Source organism: Miniopterus natalensis, chromosome 13 (genome assembly GCF_054644295.1).
Source record: "Miniopterus natalensis isolate mMinNat1 chromosome 13, mMinNat1.hap1, whole genome shotgun sequence".
Taxonomy (NCBI): domain Eukaryota; kingdom Metazoa; phylum Chordata; class Mammalia; order Chiroptera; family Miniopteridae; genus Miniopterus; species Miniopterus natalensis.
Window position 1 is genome coordinate 59,113,438 of NC_142093.1, and position 8,552 is coordinate 59,121,989.

Below are 8,552 nucleotides of genomic sequence, written 5' to 3' on the forward strand. Positions count from 1 at the left end.
ACTGTGCTGTGGAGGGGCAGGGTGCTCACCTGGTAAATAGTTGGTCCAACACCTGTAGGGTGGTAGCAAATGTTCTGTGATAACACAGAGAGGTGGGGATGAAGGTAGGGTCCCGGGTCAGGAATGTGGGCACCAGGTATTCAACCAGTTTGTCCAGCTCCCGTGCCTGGGTAGGCTGTACCGTGCAGATCCTTTCCCTTCTCCAGTGAGGTTGGAGTTTATTGGGAACCATGAGTGGGTGCTGCTGGGGCTACTTGGCTGGTTGGACACTGGGGCCCAGGGCTGGGCTGATCCACCTCTCCGTTCTGCTCAGGATGCCCTCAATGGGAGGCCAGACCTTGGCCTCTGGTCACTCAGTTCTGAGTCTGGGCACACACCAGAGCTGGCTCCCCCAGGAAGCAGAGCCCTGGCTTCTAGAAAGGGCAGGTCCCAAAGGCAATAACCCTTTTCACTGGGGTGTCAGGGTCCTGAGTCCAAAACGCACCTTCCATGATTCCCTAGCTCAACACTGCCTGCTTGATATCCCACCCACCAGAGAGGTCTGGTTAATAAGCAGAGCACTTGGGGGCTCCTAGTGGAGGCCACCCTGTTAATTTCCGGATTATGAGCAGATTCTCACTGAAGACTGTTTCTCTTTGTGCTTCCAGAGTCTGTCTCTGTAGTGAACTGAAATGTTAACAGAAAAGCAGCTGGTCCCTCCAGTGCCCGGCTAGAGCAGGTGGAGGGGCAAGGACAAGGGCAGGGTTAGAAGGTGGACTTGGAGAGTCCAAAGATGCAGATGAGGAAGTGCTTGAGGTGGGAGCACCACTGAGCTGCCAGCCACAAGGACTTCACACCATCCCACTCCACACCCTCACTGAGAAGGGACAGCACGTTCTGCGGGAGCTTGGCCATGCAGGCCAGGGGGCTGATGCCTTCCATGCTCTGGCTTTTGGACTGCACGTCCTTGTCCTTGGTTTTCTTGGGAAAAAACATCACTTTCTTCTTCCCCTTGGTGACCACTGTCATGGAAATGGTGGGCGTGGCTGTGGCCTTGCTGCTGCTCCGCAGCCTGCTGACCTGCAGAGCCTGGAAGGTGCACTTGAGCATGCTTTTGCTGGTGGGCAGGTCTTACTTATCAGAGTCTCTCTTCATGTCTGTGAGCTGGGCTTCCATCTAGTAATCCACCTGCAACCCCTTCAGCTTGGAGGGAAAGCCCTGCCTGGGGGAGAACAGGCCCTGACTCACTTACCAAGAGGAGGGTATGTGGATGAGGCTCCCTTGGAGGGCTGGGTGGGTGAAATAATGCTGGAGCCCGAGGGGCCCCCACCACCTGAGTCATAACCAAGGATGTTTCCACTCTTCCAACATTTACCACCCCCTCAAAGGGAATGAACTCCTGTGAGGACTCTTTGTTGGGGCTCTTCCACCTGGAGGTGACCATGGCCTCCAAAATGGGCAGCTGGAGGGCACAGTTGCCAACCACGAATTACTGTGTGATTCTCGATAGGATGTGCACCAAGTCCTGCAAGGCACTCAGGCCCTCCAGCTCATTGAAGAGGTGCCCCCAGGCCAGGTCTTGGAAGAAGTTGTTGTAGAGCTAATCTATGGAGCCCAGGTACCTGGCCACGGGGTGGGAATCTAGAGGGATGACCAGGAAACACATGTAGCCCAGCCAGTGGGGCGTCTTGTGGGACAGCTGCTCCCCAAAAAGCCTCAGCACCTAGCTGAAGTAGTGCTTCACCCCCCACACTACGATCTTCAAAGGCATCGGGGGCTGGGAATTGCAGTTGCATCTCTGTATCCAGGAGATGATGGTGCTGAAGGCCTCCTGGACATGAGCGGCGAGCAGGTGCACACCACGGGCATGGTGACCTGCTGCAGGATGTCCCACAGGCACTGCCCCTGCTAGTCCAGGGTGTTGACAAGGATGACTCTCTTGGGCAGCTGGTAGTCGGAGATGCAGATGAGGGTTAGCTGGTTGTACACGGTCTTACTGGGGATCAGCAGCTGGCTCGGTGGAATCGACCAGCACTGCTGGTCCCGGCGGTTGGCCCTCATGTTCTGTGGCCGCATCATCGGCTGCTCCTTCAGGGATGTGCTCAGGTCCTGGCCACCTGCCTATTTCCCTAGGACCTGGTGGAGGGGAATACAAGAGTGCAGGATGACAGGAGTGACGTGCCCCTCGGTAAGCTGCTTTTTGGTGAACACGTCTCTGGTGGAGGTCCCTGCCTCTGGGCTGTCTTTGGGCTGTGCCTACTAAGCCGCAGGGGTTGGTGTGCTGGGGGCTCTCTTGCTGGGCTTCTTACCACCCAAGGCTCTCATCTTCTGGGGCACATGGGACAGACGCAGAAGCCCCTTTTGCCTCTCAGCACTGGGAATGCTCCCTGTCTCCATCTGGGAGCTGGAATGTGTCAGGCTGTTAAAGGATGGCCTGAGCTTGGGCTTGCGAGTGCTGAGGACACTCTCATGGTCGCTGTCCTCCATGTCTAGGCCACTGTCACTGGGGTTTTCCAGCATGTCATACAGAAGGTCCAGGTCCTCCTCCACCTCAGGGATGTGGTCTGCAGGTTCCTGCTTGAGTCCAGGGCCTTCTCCGCTACTTTGACCCTGCCCAGCCTGGCCAGGACTTTTTACTTGATATCTTGTTGCCTGGTCATGGCCGCCTTTCTTTCTATTGATGACCCCTCATTCTTAGCCTCCTCCAGGTGGAAGTTGTTCTTCTCCAGGTCCTGCCCATGCCCGGCATCATTGTTGGCCTCTTACTCAGAGGACAAGCTCTCAGACTCCCCCTCAGAGTAGTGATCCATGGACTTGTCCTGGGGGCTAGCCTGGATGGTGCTGTCCTCATGTTTGATGTGTTGGCTGAATGGAGAGAAGCTCCAGATCTTGGCCACCTGGGGGGTGGACGTGCTGGAGGCCACTGATTCTGAGACTCTGTCACTGGACTGCTTGCCACCTGGGGCCCAGGTCTTCTCTGGCACATCTGCAAGACTCTGAGGCTCCTCCTGGTTCCAAGTACTGTGGATGCGCCCTGTCTTCATCTGCCAGCTGGAATATGACAGGCCTTTGAAATATGGCTTGCCCTTGGGCTTTCGGGTGCTGATGGCACTATCATTATCCTCCATGTCTGAGTCACTGGGGTTCTCCAGAGTGTCATAGAGAAGGTCCAGGTTCTCCTTCACCTCAGAGACACACCCCTCAGGTTCCTGCTTTGATTCCAGGACCTCCTTAAGGGGTCTGACCCTCTGCAGCCATGCCATGACCTTTTGCTTGAAGGTTGGCTCCTTGGTCATGGCCGTTGTTCTCCCTTTCAAACTCTGCTCCTTCTGTGGCTCCCCCCATGGAAGACATGCTTTTCCAGGTCCTGCCACTGCCTGGCATCATTGCTGGCTTCCTGCTCAGAGGAGAAGCTCTCAGACTCCCCCTCAGAGTAGTTATCAGTAGACTTGGCCTGGGGGCCTCTCTGGAGCCGTCCTCATGGTCGATGGGCTGGCTGGACAGGGAGGAGATCCAAATCTCATCCTCCTTGGGGGAGGCCTCCTTATTGCTGCTGCAGAAGCTCAGCACCTGGCTGCACTAGGGAGGTCACTGCATCACCTGGGCCATGTGGATGGTGCCCTCAGCCAGAGTCTTGTAGCCCAGATACCTGTAGCCCAGGATGGTCCGGCTCCTAAAGCACCTCCCCTCCTGCAACAGGATCTGTAGCTTCTTGCCTTCTCTCTTGAGGAAATGGGGGTATTTCAGAGAGAAGGTCAGCTCCAGGTCGGTCTCCACTTGTCCACTGGGGGGCAGCACAATCTCATGGGACCTCAGGATGCTCTTGGAGCCCTGCATCTTCAAGGCAATCAAGATGGACATAAGCTCTTTCTCCAGCTCCTCGAAAACCACCATCTTCTTTAAGGTCAGGGTGCACAACCTGGGCACACAGGTGGAGCTGGAGAAGTCCACCTCCCGGGGATCAAACTGGTTCAAGGTCACCTGCTTCTGGAGACTGGCGGCGCACTGGCCAGGCCCGTGGGGGGTGATGGAGCTGCAGCTGCTTGCACCTTCAGGGATGATGCTTTCTCCTGTGGTGGGACAGAGGAGGGACATTCCATCAGAGGCAGCTCATGAATTGACAGGAGGGTTGGGGACTGTAGCTCACACCCAAGCCCCAAACACTTAGTGATTGGTGGCAAGATGTGGGAGAGAAGTGATCGAAGGAGTGTGTGAACAAAAGGGGCCACCTGCTAAACGGACTAGCTCAGGGAAGGACTGCATGGTGGCCTTGCAAACTCAGAGACCTAAAGTAAACACAAAGGATGATCTGAAATGAGAACTTTTTAACTAAAAGTAATTGATGATGAGTAGTCATATCTTATGGCAGCACCTTCCCTGACAAAGGACAATCTTTACCTAACTGAGTCTGTCTATAGTCCTTTTGCATCTATGAAAACCGATATTTGGAATGTCTAAGTAATTTTCCTTTTTCCAGACCTCTCAAAGCACAGGCACTGCTCTACAGAGACTACTAATTTCATTGGTATGGTTTCCCAGCTTTGCTTTCTCCCACCTCCCTAATCCATCACCAGGGGCTTTTGTGTAACCCTCATATGTCGCCCCTTTAGATTATAAACTATAAAATAAGGAAGGTGTAAAACTGCCATTTTCCAGAGCATTATCTCAAAGTGTTGATATTTTGCTTCCTGGCAACTGTCGACATTTTGGCTCAAATAAACTCACAAAAATTCTTCACAGGTTTGAATGTTTTTTACATTGACATTTACTTGGTGTAGTTTGGCAGGATTCCACAGAAGTTCACCCAGGACCACCCTGCAGACCCAGACCTGCTGCAAGGATCCAGCAATGGGTCCACTGAGCCCACCAGTTCTTCACCCATTATGTGAACTTGGGTGACTTTTCTCTTGGATCCAGGACCTTCCCTTGCTTGTGGTAGAGGGTATGACTTTATCTGAGCTGTATTTTAAATCCTCAAAGTGGAACTAAGGTTTATGGTTGACAGAATATAGTCTAAGGCAAGATAGTCGGAAAAATGGGTGACTGGTTTTTAACTGTGGCTTTTCAATTGGAAATCCTTTCTGAGGATCTGGGCCAAAAACACTCACTCTATAAATGAGAGGTGAACTCCTTTCAGCTCCAAAGATAACGGGGTATATCCTCCTTGCAGCTCAAATATTGGGTGTTCATAGGTGACTAAGAATGTTAGTGGAGGTCTCAGAGGTCATTCCTTATGATGTGCAGGCACCCCTTAGGGAAATTCCAGCTCGACGCTAATTAAACTGACTGGCTTTTCCTGGGGAGTGCACATATGGTTTTGTCAAGGAACAACCCGAGCCCTTCAGGTTGTTTTAGACAGTCTAGAGAGGAACCAAGGCACGTAAGAGGGTTGAATGGAACTCAAGGGGGGGATCTTTGTGGAGCTCCACCCATGAGCAGCCCATTTCCACCCAATACATAACATCCCTAGAAAATTTGTTCAGCCTCTGCACATATTACAACAAATAAACAAACAAGCAAACCATAATAAAATTAAAATGAGAACTTGTGCATCCAAGGCTGGGACTTTTCAAACCCCAGCCCTCATTAATACTCCTAATAGGAAACAGAAATGGGAAGGTTTAACTAGAAAATATTCATTTATAAATGGCCAAAATGCAGTTGTCTTTGGGTGCTTACAGTAATTTTTTCATGAAAATATTAGAAAACTGTTGGCTTTCAAGTTGGATGAGTGAATGGAACTAAAGAAGACCTTGAATATCTGCAGCCATCTTGAGAAAAAATAACAGAGTGCAAGGGATCACTTTGTTGGACATCAAACTGTCCTACAAAGCCATTGTAATCAAAACGACCTGGTATTGGTACAGCAACAGGCATATAAATAAATGGAACAGAACAGAGTCTACAGAAACAGAGCCACACCATTATGGTCAGTTAATATTTGACAAAGGAGGCAAGAGCATCCAATGGAGTGAAGACAGTCTCTTCAATAAGTGGTGCTGGGAACATTGGACAGATACATGCAAAAAAATTAAGCTAGACCTCCAACTATCACCATATACAACAATAAACTCAAAATGGATAAAAGACTTAAACATAAGTCATGAAACCATAAATATCTGGAAGAAAACATAGGCAGTAAAGCCACAAATATACCATGAAGTGGAATTTTCACTGATACATCTCCTAGGGCAAGAGAAACAAAAGGAAAAATAAACATATGGGACTACCTCAAACTAAAGAGCTTCTGCACAGGAAAAGAAAACACAAAGTGCCTCAAAATACAAAGGAGCCCCATGGTCTGGAAAACATATTTGCCAAAGATGTACCTGATAAGGGGCTAATTTCCAAAGTGTACAAATAACTCATACTACTCAGCAAGAGGAAGACAAACAGCCCAATTAGGAAATGGGCAAAGGAGCTGAATAGACACTTCTCCAAAGAGGACATATGGATGGCCAAGAGACGCATGAGAAAATGCTCAATGTCACTAATCATCAGAGATGCAAATTAAAACCACAATGAGCTATCATCTCACACCTGTCAGAATGGCTCCATCAACAAATCAACAAAGGGCATGTGCTGGCGAGGGTGTGGAGAAAGGGGAACCCTCCTACACTGCTGGTGGGAATGCAGACTGGTGCAGCCACTATGGAAAACAGTATGGAGCTTCCTCAAAAAAGTAAAAATGGATCTGCCTTTTGACCCAGTGATCCCACTCCTAGGATATATCCTAAGAATCCTGAAACATTCATCAGAAAGAATCTATGCATCCCTATGTTCATAGCAGCATTATTTACAATAGCTAAGATCTGGAAACAGCCCAAGTGCCCATCAGTAGATGTGTGGATACAAAGCTGTGGGACATTCACACCATGGAATACTATGCAGCTGCAAAGAAGAAGGATCTCGTACCCTTTGGGACAGTATGGATCAACCTGGAGAAAATTATGCTAAGTGAAATAAGCCAGGCAGAGAAAGACAAACATGCGATCTCGCTTTTATTTGGAATCTACAAACTTAATAAACTGATGAACAGAATAGACTCAATGACATGGAAGCATACATCAGACTGAAGAATGTCAGAGGGATGGAGGGGGACTGGTGGGTGGAAAGGGGGATAGTAACCAGAGAATTTATATGCATATATGCACAACCCAAGGACACGGACGATGGTGGGGAGAGGGGCTGGGGAGGGGGACGGGATGGGGTGGAATGGGTCATTGGAGAGAAAAAGGGACATCTGTGATATTTTAAACAAAAAAAAGTAAATAAAAATAAAAATAATCTATTTCATTGTTTTACCCTCTACTGCATATGGTCCCTATGACTCTCTTTACCTGTGTTTGTTTAGTGACTTCCTTGTCCCTTGATTATACACAGTAAATACTAGTGTAATAAATGAGTGCTTGAAATAAGAAAAAGAAAAAAGAAAGAAAATGGATGAATGAATGCAAAGCATGCCTTCCATTGGAAGTTAGAAGTTTCCAAGGAGAAGCACAAATACATTCTTTAAAAAAGGATGGTAATTATAAACTTTAGGGACAATCTCTGAACTCTCCTGAAGCTAATTATCTGCCAACAGCTCACCCTCCCCCTTCCACATTCCTCCCTGGACCCTCTGTTCTCTGGGCCTCCTCTCCCTATTTGCCCTTCCCCTTCTTTCCCTCCCCTGGGGTCTCCTCCCTACACTCCCTACTGCCTGAAGGGAAACTGAGGAGGGGAATTCTAACAGCTCCCTTTGGAGAAAGGCTGGTCTCAGCCAGAGGGGAACCAGCAATTGTTCCCAATGTTCTCCATGAATCTGAGAGGTTTGCAAAGAAATTTAGCTGTTAGGACATGTAACCCTGGCTCTTCCGACCTACTCCAATTAATATACCTACTGCTTTCTGGGAGCAAAAGCACAGGATGACTCAATAGGGTTTGCAAGACAACTTTCATGGAGACATCTGTCCAGTTTAAGGACTATTGGAGGCTGAAATAAGACTTAGAAAAAAACAAAAGTAGGCTCAGAGCTTCTCCAAGGGTGGTTCTTCTCAGGTCAGTTTGGGAGAAGATGGAATTATCATAAACGGGAAGCCACTGAGGCCCCTGTAGATACTGGGGCTACTTTATTCGCTCTTACCCACACCCAACTAATTGCCTTCCCTTTGGAGTAAAGCTTCTGTACACATATCAGGAATATTTAACCAATGTCTGTTTTTAAATCACAACCTGTTTCCTTCCAACTAGGGAATGTTATGGGATATATATCTGTCTTTGCTCATCAAATCTGGCCGCATTCACCTGACAGGGTGGGATGGGTGTTTTGGGGTGTGTGTGTGTGTGTTGTGTGTGTGCGTGCATGTGTGTTTTAAATGAAATCAGTGATGCCCACCTATGCTTTTACCAGAAGGGTAATATGTCTTTAGAACTAAATGAACCAGATACTGGACCAAAGGGGGGAAATCATGATTTCAAAGGAACCTCCAAAGAGGAAACACATCTGGAGACTGACTGAAGGTTTGCTAACCATCATTTCTTTATTATTATCTTCCATGAGAGCCTGAGAGACAGCTCAACAGGACACCCGC

General features: G+C 48.9%; 1 pseudogene; it reads right to left on the minus strand.

The window, feature by feature from the left end:
• Positions 1-744: 744 nt before the first annotated feature.
• Positions 745-3,891, minus strand: LOC148091720 (phosphofurin acidic cluster sorting protein 2-like; annotated as a pseudogene).
• Between the last annotated feature and the right edge of the window lie 4,661 nt (positions 3,892-8,552).